Here is a 12,803-nt window from a genome sequence, read left to right on the forward strand (position 1 = left end):
GCAGAGGTTGGGTCTTGTTTGAAGATGGACAGTCAGGTCCATAAATATTGGGACATCGACACAATTCTAACATTTTTAGCTCTATACATCACCGCAATGGATTTGAAATGAAACGAACAAGATGTACTTTAACTGCAGACTGTCAGCTTTAATTTGAGGGTATTTACATCCAAATCAGGTGAACGGTGTAGGAATTACAACAGTTTGCATATGTACCTCCCACTTGTTGAGGGACCAAAAGTAATGGGACAGAATAATAATCATAAATCAAACTTTCACTTAATACTTGGTTGCAAATCCTTTGCAGTCAATTACAGCCTGAAGTCTGGAACGCATAGACATCACCAGACGCTGGGTTTCATCCCTGGTGATGCTCTGCCAGGCCTCTACTGCAACTGTCTTCAGTTCCTGCTTGTTCTTGGGGCATTTTCCCTTCAGTTTTGTCTTCAGCAAGTGAAATGCATGCTCAATTGGATTCAGGTCAGATGATTGACTTGGCCATTGCATAACATTCCACTTCTTTCCCTTAAAAAACTCTTTGGTTGCTTTTGCAGTATGCTTTGGGTCATTGTCCATCTGCACTGTGAAGTGGCGTCCAATGAGTTCTGAAGCATTTGGCTGAATATGAGCAGATAATATTGCCCGAAACACTTCAGAATTCATCCTGCTGCTTTTGTCAGCAGTCACATCATCAATAAATACAAGAGAACCAGTTCCACTGGCAGCCATACATGCCCACGCCATGACACTACCACCACCATGCTTCACTGATGAGGTGGTATGCTTAGGATCATGAGCAGTTCCTTTCCTTCTCCATACTCTTCTCTTCCCATCACTCTGGTACAAGTTGATCTTGGTCTCATCTGTCCATAGGATGTTGTTCCAGAACTGTGAAGGCTTTTTTAAATGTCGTTTGGCAAACTCTAATCTGGCCTTCCTGTTTTTGAGGCTCACCAATGGTTTGCATCTTGTGGTGAACCCTCTGTATTCACTCTGGTGAAGTCTTCTCTTGATTGTTGACTTTGACACACATACACCTACCTCCTGGAGAGTGTTCTTGATCTGGCCAACTGTTGTGAAGGGTGTTTTCTTCACCAGGGAAAGAATTCTTCGGTCATCCACCACAGTTGTTTTCCGTGGTCTTCCGGGTTTTTTGGATGTTGCTGAGCTCACCGGTGCGTTCCTTCTTTTTAAGAATGTTCCAAACCGTTATTTTGGCCACGCCTAATGTTTTTGCTATCTCTCTGATGGGTTTGTTTTGTTTTTTCGGCCTAATGATGGCTTGCTTCACTGATAGTGACAGCTCTTTGGATCTCATCTTGAGAGTTGACAGCAACAGATTCCAAATGCAAATAGCACACTTGAAATGAACTCTGGACCTTTTATCTGCTCATTGTAATTGGGATAATGAGGGAATAACACACACCTGGCCATGGAACAGCTGAGAAGCCATTTGTCCCATTACTTTTGGTCCCTTAACAAGTGGGAGGCACATATGCAAACTGTTGTAATTCCTACACCGTTCACCTGATTTGGAGGTATATACCCAAATTAAAGCTGACAGTCTGCAGTTAAAGCACATCTTGTTCGGTTCATTTCAAATCCATTGTGGTGGTGTATAGAGCCAAAAATGTTAGAATTATGTCGATGTCCCAATATTTATGGACCTGACTGTAGCAGTTTATAGTTACTAAAATAATTGCATTTCCATGTTGTGTGTACTGTGGAAGAGCAGATATAGTGAATGCAGGGTCCTGGGTTTAGTAACATTTTAACATTCTTATTTCTGGAATTGTCAAGAAGTATACAAGAACTGTTCCAGCAACTACTAAAAACTACCAATCATAGTTTGAAGAGACTTAAAGTGGTATTAAGCTCAAACCTAAAAATGTAATATATACTGCAGCTTACCAGTCATTAGATGTGAATTATATGACTATATTTTTGGGTGTATGTGTAGGCTCCATATACTTTTACTGATATTCCTAAAATTAGAGTTTAAAAATTGAGTAGAGTAGTAGTAGCTAATTGGATCTGTAGATGGTAGATGGGCAATTAGTTAAGGTGGTTGTAAACCTCAGACATGAAATATGAACAAGACACATCCTTCTATGATGTGCACTTGTCTCTATCCAAAAGCAGGGAGAGCGATTTCTCCCTTCTGCCTCTTTCATCTACATTCCGCATGAGTCACTTCTGACAAGTTTTCTGGACACCAAGAGATAAAAAGGTGATGGGGCAACTGAGCTCCTACACACAGCAAAGGATTCACAGCCACAGCTCTGCATCATTTCTGTGTGCTATGAGAAGGGGGGGGGGATGTCGTCCCTGAGACTGTGTCGTCCCTGCACTGTGGGACTTCAGATCCCTGCCTCCTTCTTCTGAGCTGAAAAAAAATCCTGTGTGTTTTTAGGACAATCTACAGAAGAGAAGATTGATCCTAAACAGGTACAACTTAGCAGGATTTGCTTCATCTCTGTGTATCGCTTGATGCTGGTCACTTCACTGGGTATATATGTGAGGTTTTACAACTACTCTCAATCAATCCCTAAGATGTACAAAGCCAAGTAAAATCTTCAGTTTGAGGGCTATGTGATTAATTTCCATATTTCACTCAGTAGATGATTGGTAAAATTTTCTGCAATGTAATTATACTGTGGCGTTTTGTGACTATATGAAATCAGTCTTGGAACTGTACAATGTAAGGACTCTTAGCTTACCAAATTAATATGATGTGGAAAAATAATCAATGTTTGTATATACAGTGGGGATCGAAAGTTTGGGCACCCCAGCTAAAAATTTGTATTAATGTGCATAAAGAAGCCAAGGAAAGATGGAAAAATCTCCAAAAGGCATCAAATGACAGATTGGACATTTTTATAATATGTCAACAAAAGTTAGATTTTATTTACATCATTTACACTTTCAAAATAACAGAAAACAAAAAAATGGCGTCTGCAAAAGTTTGGGCACCCTGCAGAATTTATAGCATGCACTGCCCCCTCTGCAAAGCTGAGACCTGCCAGTGTCATGGATTGTTCTCAATCATCGTCTGGGAAGACCAGATGATGTCAATCTCAAAGGTTTTAAATGCCCAGACTCATCTGACCTTGCCCCAACAATCAGCACCATGGGTCCTTCTAAGCAGTTGTCTAGAAAACTGAAACTGAAAATAGTTGACGCTCACAAAGCTGGAGAAGGCTATAAGAAGATAGCAAAGCATTTTCAGATGTCAATATCCTCTGTTCGGAATGTAATTAAGAAATGGCAGTCATCAGGAACAGTGGAAGTTAAAGCAAGATCTGGAAGACCAAGAAAAATATCAGACAGAACAGCTCGCAGGATTGTGAGAAAAACAATTCAAAACCCACGTTTGACTGCACAATCCCTCCAGAAAGATCTGGCAGACACTGGAGTTGTGGTACACTATTCCACTATAAAGAGATACTTGTACAAATATGGTCTTCATGGAAGAGTCATCAGAAGAAAACCTCTTCTACGTCCTCACCACAAAAATCATCGTTTGAACTTTGCAAATGAACATATAGACAAGCCTGATGCATTTTGGAAACAAGTTCTGTGGACCGATGAGGTTAAAATTGAACTTTTTGGCCGGAATGAGCAAAGGTACGTTTGGAGAAGAAGGGGCACAGAATTTAATGAAAAGAACCTCTGTCCAACTGTTAAGCATGGGGTTGGATCAATCATGTTTTGGGGTTGTGTTGCAGCCAGTGGCACAGGGAACATCTCACGAGTAGAAGGAAAAATGGATTCAATAAAATTTCAGCAAATTTTGGATGGTAACTTGATGCCATCTGTGAAAAAGCTGAAGTTAAAGGGAGGATGGCTTCTACAAATGGATAATGATCCTAAACACACCTCAAAATCCACGGGGGATTACATCAAGAGGCGTAAACTGAAGGTTTTGCCATGGCCTTCACAATCTCCTGACCTCAACATAATTGAAAATCTATGGATAGACCTTAAAAGAGCAGTGCGTGAGAGACAGCCCAGAAATCTCAAAGAACTGGAAGACTTTTGTAAGGAAGAATGGGCAAAGATACCTCAAACAAGAATTGAAAGACTCTTGGCTGACTACAAAAAGCGTTTACAAACTGTGATACTTGCCAAAGGGGGCAGTACAAGATATTAACTCTGCAGGGTGCCCAAACTTTTGCAGACACCATTTTTTTGTTTTCTGTTATTTTGAAAGTGTAAATGATGGAAATAAAATCTAACTTTTGTTGACATATTAGAAGAATGTCTAATCTGTAATTTGATGCCTTTTGGAGATTTTTCCATCTTTCCTTGGCTTCTTTATGCACATTAATACAAATTTTTAGCTGGGGTGCTCAAACGTTCGATCCCCACTGTATGTTAATTTCAGTCCGGTAGTAAAAATTGCTTGTGTAATCGAAGTCATAGGGGTTGATTTACTAAAGGCAAATAGGCTGTTCATTTTGCAAAGGACTTTGTATCAGAGCTTAGCGAATGAGGTAAAATTCTGTTGACTTCTACCATCCAATCATGTGCAACCAAAAATGCTGTTTTTTTTTTTTTGTTTTTTTTTTACACATTTTCTTTGTATGGTATTGGGTATTCTTGCACAGTGAAACTTTATCACGTTCACTAGGGCAAATTCTCTTGCAAAGTGAGCAGTCTATTCACCTTTAGTAATCAACTCCCTAGCATGCTCATAAACCGGCAGATGTCTCACTGCAAATCATAGGATGTTGAAGCATTGGTCAACCTTTTTCTGATCACAGGCTCCCTGAATGAATGCAACTAGGTGCTAGAATAAATTGTGGTGGCTTATTGAATATGGTGGCATTATCACCTTTCACACAGGCTTTCCAGACAGGTCGAGCTTGCAGTTTTATTGCCAGACCTGATCAGAAGCGATCTGCATCTTTTTAAGCAAATGCATGTCTGTCTACCTGCTTCCAGGACAGAAAATGGAAATGGTCCATGTCCTTTGCCATATTTTCAGACCTAAATGTAACCGATGAAAGGTAGCTTGATGTAATTGAACACATGTCCATTTACATCATGGGTGCTCAACCCGTGGCCCTCCAGCTGCTGCGGAACTACAAGTCCCATCATGCATATGTCTTTGGGAGTCATGTTTGTAACTGTCAGCCTTGCAATGCCTCATGGGATTTGTAGTTTTGCAACAGCTGGAGGGCCACGGGTTCAGCTCCCACCTGCAGATGCATGCTGTTAAAATGTGGACTGAAACTGAATGGGCATGGAAGTCATAAAACTGACGTCAATCCTGTTCAGCCCCAGTTCATTAGGATATCTATTCACAAATCCCTTGCTAAACAGAGCTGACAAAGCCCATGTGCAAAGACCCTTCCTCCTCACTGCTTGTTGATCTCACACATATTCCTTGTGACCCTTTAATTTATTTACCTTAAGGGAGATTAATTTTTTTTTTTTGTATGTCATTAGGGAATTTTTCAGAGCTGTGATGGGCTCTTTCCCCTGTATTCCTGTATTTTTTTTTTTTTTTGTTCACATATAATTTTTGGTAACCACATAGTTACTGTAAATGTTGCACATGATAAAGCAAGTGATATGGTCTGGCCAGTTCCTGCATTGCTTTGCGAATCTCTCGTCTTATGTATCTTTTACACAACCTCTGAAAACTGATTTAAACAAAAAAAAAGTATTGAAACCATTGCGCATCACTGGAGAGGGTCAAACAAACTAAATTGGTCTCACAAGCCAAGACTAAATGGATTTTTGAAATTAAGACTTTGACGCCAGCCGGACATAATGTAGATATTGATGTAAACTGCTTTATTGACAATAGCTAATAATGGAGTATCTTCTCACATAAATATTAACCTTTGGTATTTTACAATTTGAGTCATATTTTCACATTTTATATGTAATATAATCTTATATATCTGATATATTTATCACCGCTCCCTTAGTGGGAAATATTTCTGGTTATCCTGGTCCACTTCATTTTATTTTATTTTACTTTATTTTATCATATTTTATTTTATTCATCATTTCGTATATTTTTATATGTGCTTTTCTCTTATTTTTCCAGAATGCATCATGATCATTTTTAGTCTACTTACTGCGTTCAGCATGCGTTGTTCCCCTAGAACACATGATGATCATTGCTTCTAGGCTATATTTTGGCTTTGTTCTTAGTTGATTCTTTGTCTTATTATAATTATATTAATATGTTTGCATATCTTTTTATATTATTACTGAAATTTTGGTTTCAAAGTTTTTACATCACCCATAGTGGTATTTTATCACGTAATGGTGTTTAATATAATTTCTAGTAGTTTTTAGTATGTTTTGCCCTTCATACATTCTAGACAACCTTTTTTAACTATTTTAACTTACTTTGTACACAATAAGATTTTATATATATTATTTTTTCACCACAAGAGCATCCATACAATTCATGGATGTGCTCTATGGCTCACCATCTAATTTATGCATTAATTATGTAGCACTAACATAGGAGACTCTCAGCTTTCTGGATGCCTATTTCCCCAAAAAACCAACAAAAAATGGCGCCCGCGCATTTAATTGTGTATTCCGAGCAACCCAGCACGGATATTTTTATATTTTAGCACATTCCTGGTGATATTAAATCTACAAGAGCTTCTAGAGAATATTAAACACCTAATATGTGATAGAGCCGCCTGCTCTGAGCATTGTGTACTGACATTAGTCTGGGCTGTTTCCCTCTCTAAGACTAAGAGAAATTGGCGCTTGCACATGCGCGATATAGCTTTGGGTTTTACCTATACATTCCCTTGCTGCGGACCACCGCAAAATGGCGGCCGATAATTCTGGCACGACTTTTGAAAATTTTGAAACCTATAAATAGCAATGTACAGACATCAACCTGCAAATGGCATACCTCTTTTGACAATGTACTTGTAGTACGAAACGTGTCAAGGAGGAGCCCTGCACGTCAAGCCGCCGGATCACGGAGGTCCGGCGGCCACCCCATTTTACCAGCTGGTCAGTGTTTTATTCATGCAATTGTCATTTTATTGCCTCATCTCTTGCACAGCAAGTGTACATGTTTGAATTTATACTTTTTACATTTAATACCATTAAAACATCATTTTAAATACTACACTATGGCAATACCACTTTTCTTTGCTCTGCACCGAGCATTTGAACTTCCCAGCAATCCCCGGTGAACATCCCAGAGCCTGGACGAGCTTGATTCATTTACCCTGGCTTGCCAATATCCTGTAACCTAAGGAAGGCCATCCACTCCCAGGCTGCATTCCGGACCACCCTAAGAAGGGATCCCTGACTGTTCCAACAGTATACGATACAACGCGCTATATTCATGCGCTTCTGGTGAGTGCGCATTTTATATACTTATTAGCACACCCACCTGTGGATCCATACACTGGGATTTTACATAATCACCTGGAGATTATCTTGACAAATTTGTCGGGAAGATTTTACTAAGATTTTAATGACCTTTTTTTGTTTAGAAACACATCAGAGGCGCCTGTGCGTTTTTATGGAAGAGACTATATTCCCATGCATTTTTAGGCATTTATGATTATAACGCATCTATTATTTGTTTTATTGCTTGATAAGATTTCACATATTGTTTTTAGTGCTGCACTTTTATTCTGAGATCTGAAAATGGAATGATGCTGGAAGTATCTGTGGCTAATGCTACTGTAATAATTCTTGTCCAACTAATGATTGGATAAGAATTATTATTTGGTTATCTGTGTATCGATACCTTGGCCAACTGATACACTCCCATGGCTTCAACTACCATCTCTATGCCGATGACACGCAAATCTATCTCTCCACCCCTTTCCTCACCCCTTCAGTCTCCGCCCGAAACACTAGCCTTCTGAATGACATATCGGATTGGATGTCACTCCACTTTCTCAAATTAAACCTTTCCAAAACCGAGCTCCTAGTTTTCCCCCCAGCCCACGCCCCCCCGACTTCTCCACCACGACCAACAATGCCACCATCAGCCCCACCCAGAGTACTAGGTGTCATTCTAGACTCAAATCTGTCTTTCCAGCCCCAGGTCCAATCACTGACAAATTCATGTAGACTCCACCTCCGTAACATCTCCAAAATACGTCCGTTCCTAACCCCAGAAACTACAAAGCAACTCTTTCACTCCCTTATTATATCACGACTTGACTACTGTAACTCCCTCCTCACCAGCCTACCTCATCAGAGACTATCCCCGCTTCAATCTATCCTGAATTCTGCGGCCAGACTCATCCACTTTACTAACTGCTCCGTATCTGCCACCCTCCCTGCCAATCCCTCCACTGGCTTCCGATTGCCCAACGCATAAAATTCAAATTACTAACATTGACGTACAAAGCTGTTCATAACACTGCCCCAAACTACATCGCCGACCTGATATCCATTTACCACCCAAAACGTACTCTCCGCTCCTCACAAGACCTCCTACTCTCTAGTTCCCTAGTCTCCTCCTTCCATGCTCGTCTCCAGGGCTTCCCCCATCCTCTGGAACTCACTACCCCAATCCATCAGACTGTCACCTACCCTCCTCACCTTTAGGCGCACCCTGAAAACCCATCTCTTCAGGGAAGCCTACCCCGCCCTCACCTAATTGCCGGTCTCCTCCACTCTTCCTACCACTCCATCTCCCACAGCTATTTCCTCCTGTACCACTCTCCCCTCCCTCCTAGATTGTAAGCTCCAGGGAGCAGGGCCCTTGAACCCCTCGTGTATTATTGTATTGTTACTGTGCTGTCCCGTGTACTGTCTCCCATTATAATGTACAGCGCTGAGCAAACTGTTGGCGCTATATAAATACTGGATAATAATAATAGTGGTACTCAAAGCAGTTGCCATTTTATGTGTTAAAACCTACCGTATTTGCCGGCGTATAAGACGACTTTTTAACCCATGAAAATCTTCTGAAAAGTCGAGGGTCGTCTTATACGCCGGTATACGGCGGCACTTTTTCGAGGGGCGGCGCGGTGGCGGAAGGGACACTAAGTACAGGGGCGAGCAGGGGGCTGCTGTACCTTACCTGGCTCCGGTCCCGGTCCCACGACGATCCGGTCCAGGAAACGCGGCTGCTCCTTCTTTCAGTTTTGCCGCTCGATGGTCGCACGGCCGCTCGGCTCCGCCTCCTCACCGGTGATTGGGCGCCAGCACTGGAAAGGCACACAGGCGACCAATCACCGGTGAGGAGGCGGAGCCGAACGGCCCCGCGAAAATCGAGTGAGGGAGCGGCCAGTAAGTGTGCAGCAGCACCATGCTGTGACACTCTTGGCACTATTCCTCTCCCCCACTGACACGAACGATGGGGCACTGTTCCTCCCCCACTGACACCAACGATGAGGCACTGTTCCTCCCCCACTGACACCAACAATGAGGCACTGTTCCTCCCCCACTGACACCAACGATGGGGCACTATTCCTCCCCCACTGACACCAACGATGGGGCACTATTCCTCCTCCCCAATGACACCAACGATGAGGCACTATTCCTCCCCCCACTGACACCAAAGATGAGGCACTATTCCTCCCCCCACTGACACCAACGATGAGGCACTATTCCTCCCCCCACTGACATCAACGATGAGGCACTATTCCTCCTCCACACTGACACCAATGATGAGGCACTGTTCCTCCCCCACTGACACCAATGATGGGGCACTATTCCCCCCCCCCCCACTGACACCAACGATGGGGCACTATTCTCCCCACTGATACCAACGATAGGGCACTTTTCCCACCACTGATACCAACGATGGGGCACTATTCCTTCCACTGATACGGCGCTATTCCTCCCACTGACACCAATGATGGGGCGCAATTCCTGCCACTGATACCAATGATGGGACGCTATTCCTCCCACTGACACCAATACTGGGGCGCTATTCCTCCCACTGACACCAATGATGGAGCATTATTCCTCCCACTGACACTAATGATGGGACACTATTCCTCCCACTGACACCAGTGATGGGGCACGATTCTTCCCACTGACTAATGATGGGGCACTATTCCTCCCACTGACACTAATGATGGGACACTATTCCTCACACACTGACACTAATGATGGGGCACCATCATTGGTGTCAGTGGGAGGAATAGTGTCCCATCATTAGTATCAGTGGGAGGAATAGTGCCCCATCATTGGTGTCAGTGGATGAAATAGTGCCCCATCATTGGTGTCAATGGGAGGAGTAGTGCCTCATCATTGGTATCAGTGGGAGGAATAGTGCCCCATCATTGGTGTCAGAGCGAGGAATCGTACCCCATCATTGGTGTCAGTGGGAGGAATAGCACCCCAACATTGGAATACCATACTGAAATAGCATACCATATTGAAATCAAATCTGATGTTTTTTCATTTTTATTTGGTGTGTGTTGGAAGAGGGGTAGTCTTATACCGTGAGTATAGCTCAAACCCAATATTTTAACAGGAAAAGTAGGGGGTCGTCTTATACGCCGGAAAATACGGTAGTTCATAGAAGTGAGATTTAGCAGTTCTTAATACACTATGCGTGGTCATTGCTATGTCCTTGCAAGTGGATAGTCTGCAATTCCTCAAGTGCTAGTCAATAAGATGGCTTTTCTGCTGTGCTGAAATAACTAGTAAAGTGTCTAATTACATAGACCATCTTTTGTTATGAAACCATATAGAAAATTTACTGCAGTGTGAAGTGTCATCCTTGTTTCTCTTTCAAAACTCCTTTATAGTTATCAATAGAATTTGTCTGCTCCTGTATCTATTGAATATCACACCAGGTTAAGAAAAAAAAAAGCTACTCTTATATCTCACGGGAACGCAATGATTGGCTGATGGTTGTAAGCTCCAAGGAGCAGGGCCCTCCTTAACCCTCTTGTATTGAACTGTATTGTTGCTGTATTGTCTCTCTTTATATTGTAAAGCGCTGAGCAAGCTGTTGGCGCTATATAAATCCTGTATTATAATAATTATAATGATTATGTGTACACTGCTGCCTTTAAAGATGCCTCAGACCTGGTTACTAAAAAAAAAAAAAAAAATTGTCTCACAGGAACTCATTGATTGGCTGATGATGTGTACACTGCTGCCTTTACAGATGCCTCAGACCATGCCAATATTTTTACCTGTTTTCCAATCAATAGCTGTCTAGAAATTCAGTGCTGCCGTTAAATGTTAAGTTCCTATAGATTTACATTCACCCCAAATTTTGAATTTAATTATCCAAGCTCTGCTTCTGGAGCCCCAAGAACTTTGTTCTTTTTTGAGCTAAGAAATCCTTTGTTTTTCTAATCTTCAAAGTAATTATAAAAAGGCATTTTCACCCGATTAAATGATTATTAAATGGTATTGCTTGGTGCACTGGTAAACCAGTGATGTAAATGGACTATTTCATTTTTAAATATAAAGGAAAACTCCAGGCATATATAAGGCTAGGTTCACATCTATGCAGGTTGAGGTTGATGCATTTTTCTGACACGTTTTGTTGTGCATTTTTGAACATGCGTTGTTGATGCTTTTTCGAGGCATTTTGCGGTTTCCAGGGTTTTTTTTGCCTAAAACAAAATTATGATAGTTCTGTTCATGTAGTGCAACTTTGATGCGACTTTACACTCTCTGGCATTCAAGTAATATCAAAGTCGTATCAAAGAAGCGCCTTTATGTGTCCAAAGTCACATGTTCGGATTAAAGGTTAGGGTTAAATGTTAGAGTTAAGGCCTAGGGTTAGCGGTAAGGGCTAGGGTTGACGGCTAGGGCTAAGGTCAGGGTTAAACATTAGGGTTAGGGTTAAATGTTATAGATAGGGTTATTGGTAATTGTTAGGGTTATTGTTCTAATTCCATCAATTACTGCTAACCCTAACATTTAACCCTAACCCTAGCCCTTAACCCTAACATTTAGCCCTATCCCTTAACCCTAAAATACGACTTTGAATACATAAAGGTTCCTGCACTACTTTGATACAACTTTGATGCTACATGAGTGTCAGACATAATGCATTTATATGTGCAGCACCAAACAATATTATATAAAAGAAAAAAAAAAAAAAAACACCAACTTGACAAAGTACAATAACATATCACACAATGTCAAAGCTGTAAAATATAACCATGAATTGCTTCCGTATCAAAGTAAGTGTCCATTAAAGTCCCAACACTTCCGTGAATCATAAATCTGACACAAAATATTAAATCCCTATGTGTATGAATTTTGATCTCCACCAACACGCAGCATTAATCCCTTTGTGTATTTCTTTCGATCCCTAACCACCACCTTAGAGTGAACAGTCACCAAAAGCAGATGCTACAATACACGTAGCATTTACAGAGTGTATCTCAAATTCAGGTCTTTACTCTATGCTCTGCACCCAATTCCATGAGTACCCTACAGGGGAATGCCCTCACTTGTAGCTATGGCAGGAACCAGGCAAAAATGAGTCACAAGAGAACATTCCATGTGCTGAAGATCCGGACAATGTTCAACCTTAGAGTTACAATACGTTCCTTGCAACAAATCTACTCTCCAGCATTCCTTTCTCCTGGAATACTTGGTCTGGTTCTGGACACATTCCAAGTAAAAGTCTTTGTACCAGAAAAGAAAGTTCTTTCTCTAAGAGCGCATGGATTGCGATCAAAAAGACGTCCTACACTGAGATTCTCCATCAGTGTTCTAGGCATAATGGTAGCCTTCTTCCAAGCAGTATAATTTGCCCAATTCCATTCAAGAACTCTCCAACAAAATATTTTGTCTGCCTGGAACAAGCATGCTCCTTCTCTAGATTTGCTAATTCTCCTGTCTGGCAAAGCAAGAAG

The 12,803-nt window shown here is 41.5% G+C and overlaps 1 protein-coding gene across 3 annotated transcripts in view; it reads left to right on the forward strand.

The window, feature by feature from the left end:
- Window positions 1-12,803, forward strand: part of RSRC1 (arginine and serine rich coiled-coil 1) — a 451,267-nt gene that overhangs the window by 118,657 nt on the left and 319,807 nt on the right. The gene's annotated exons all lie outside the window — the stretch shown is intronic.

Source organism: Staurois parvus, unplaced genomic scaffold, assembly GCF_062004578.1.
Source record: "Staurois parvus isolate SC_StPar_1 unplaced genomic scaffold, SC_StPar_1.0 ptg000155l, whole genome shotgun sequence".
NCBI classification, from domain to species: Eukaryota; Metazoa; Chordata; class Amphibia; order Anura; family Ranidae; genus Staurois; species Staurois parvus.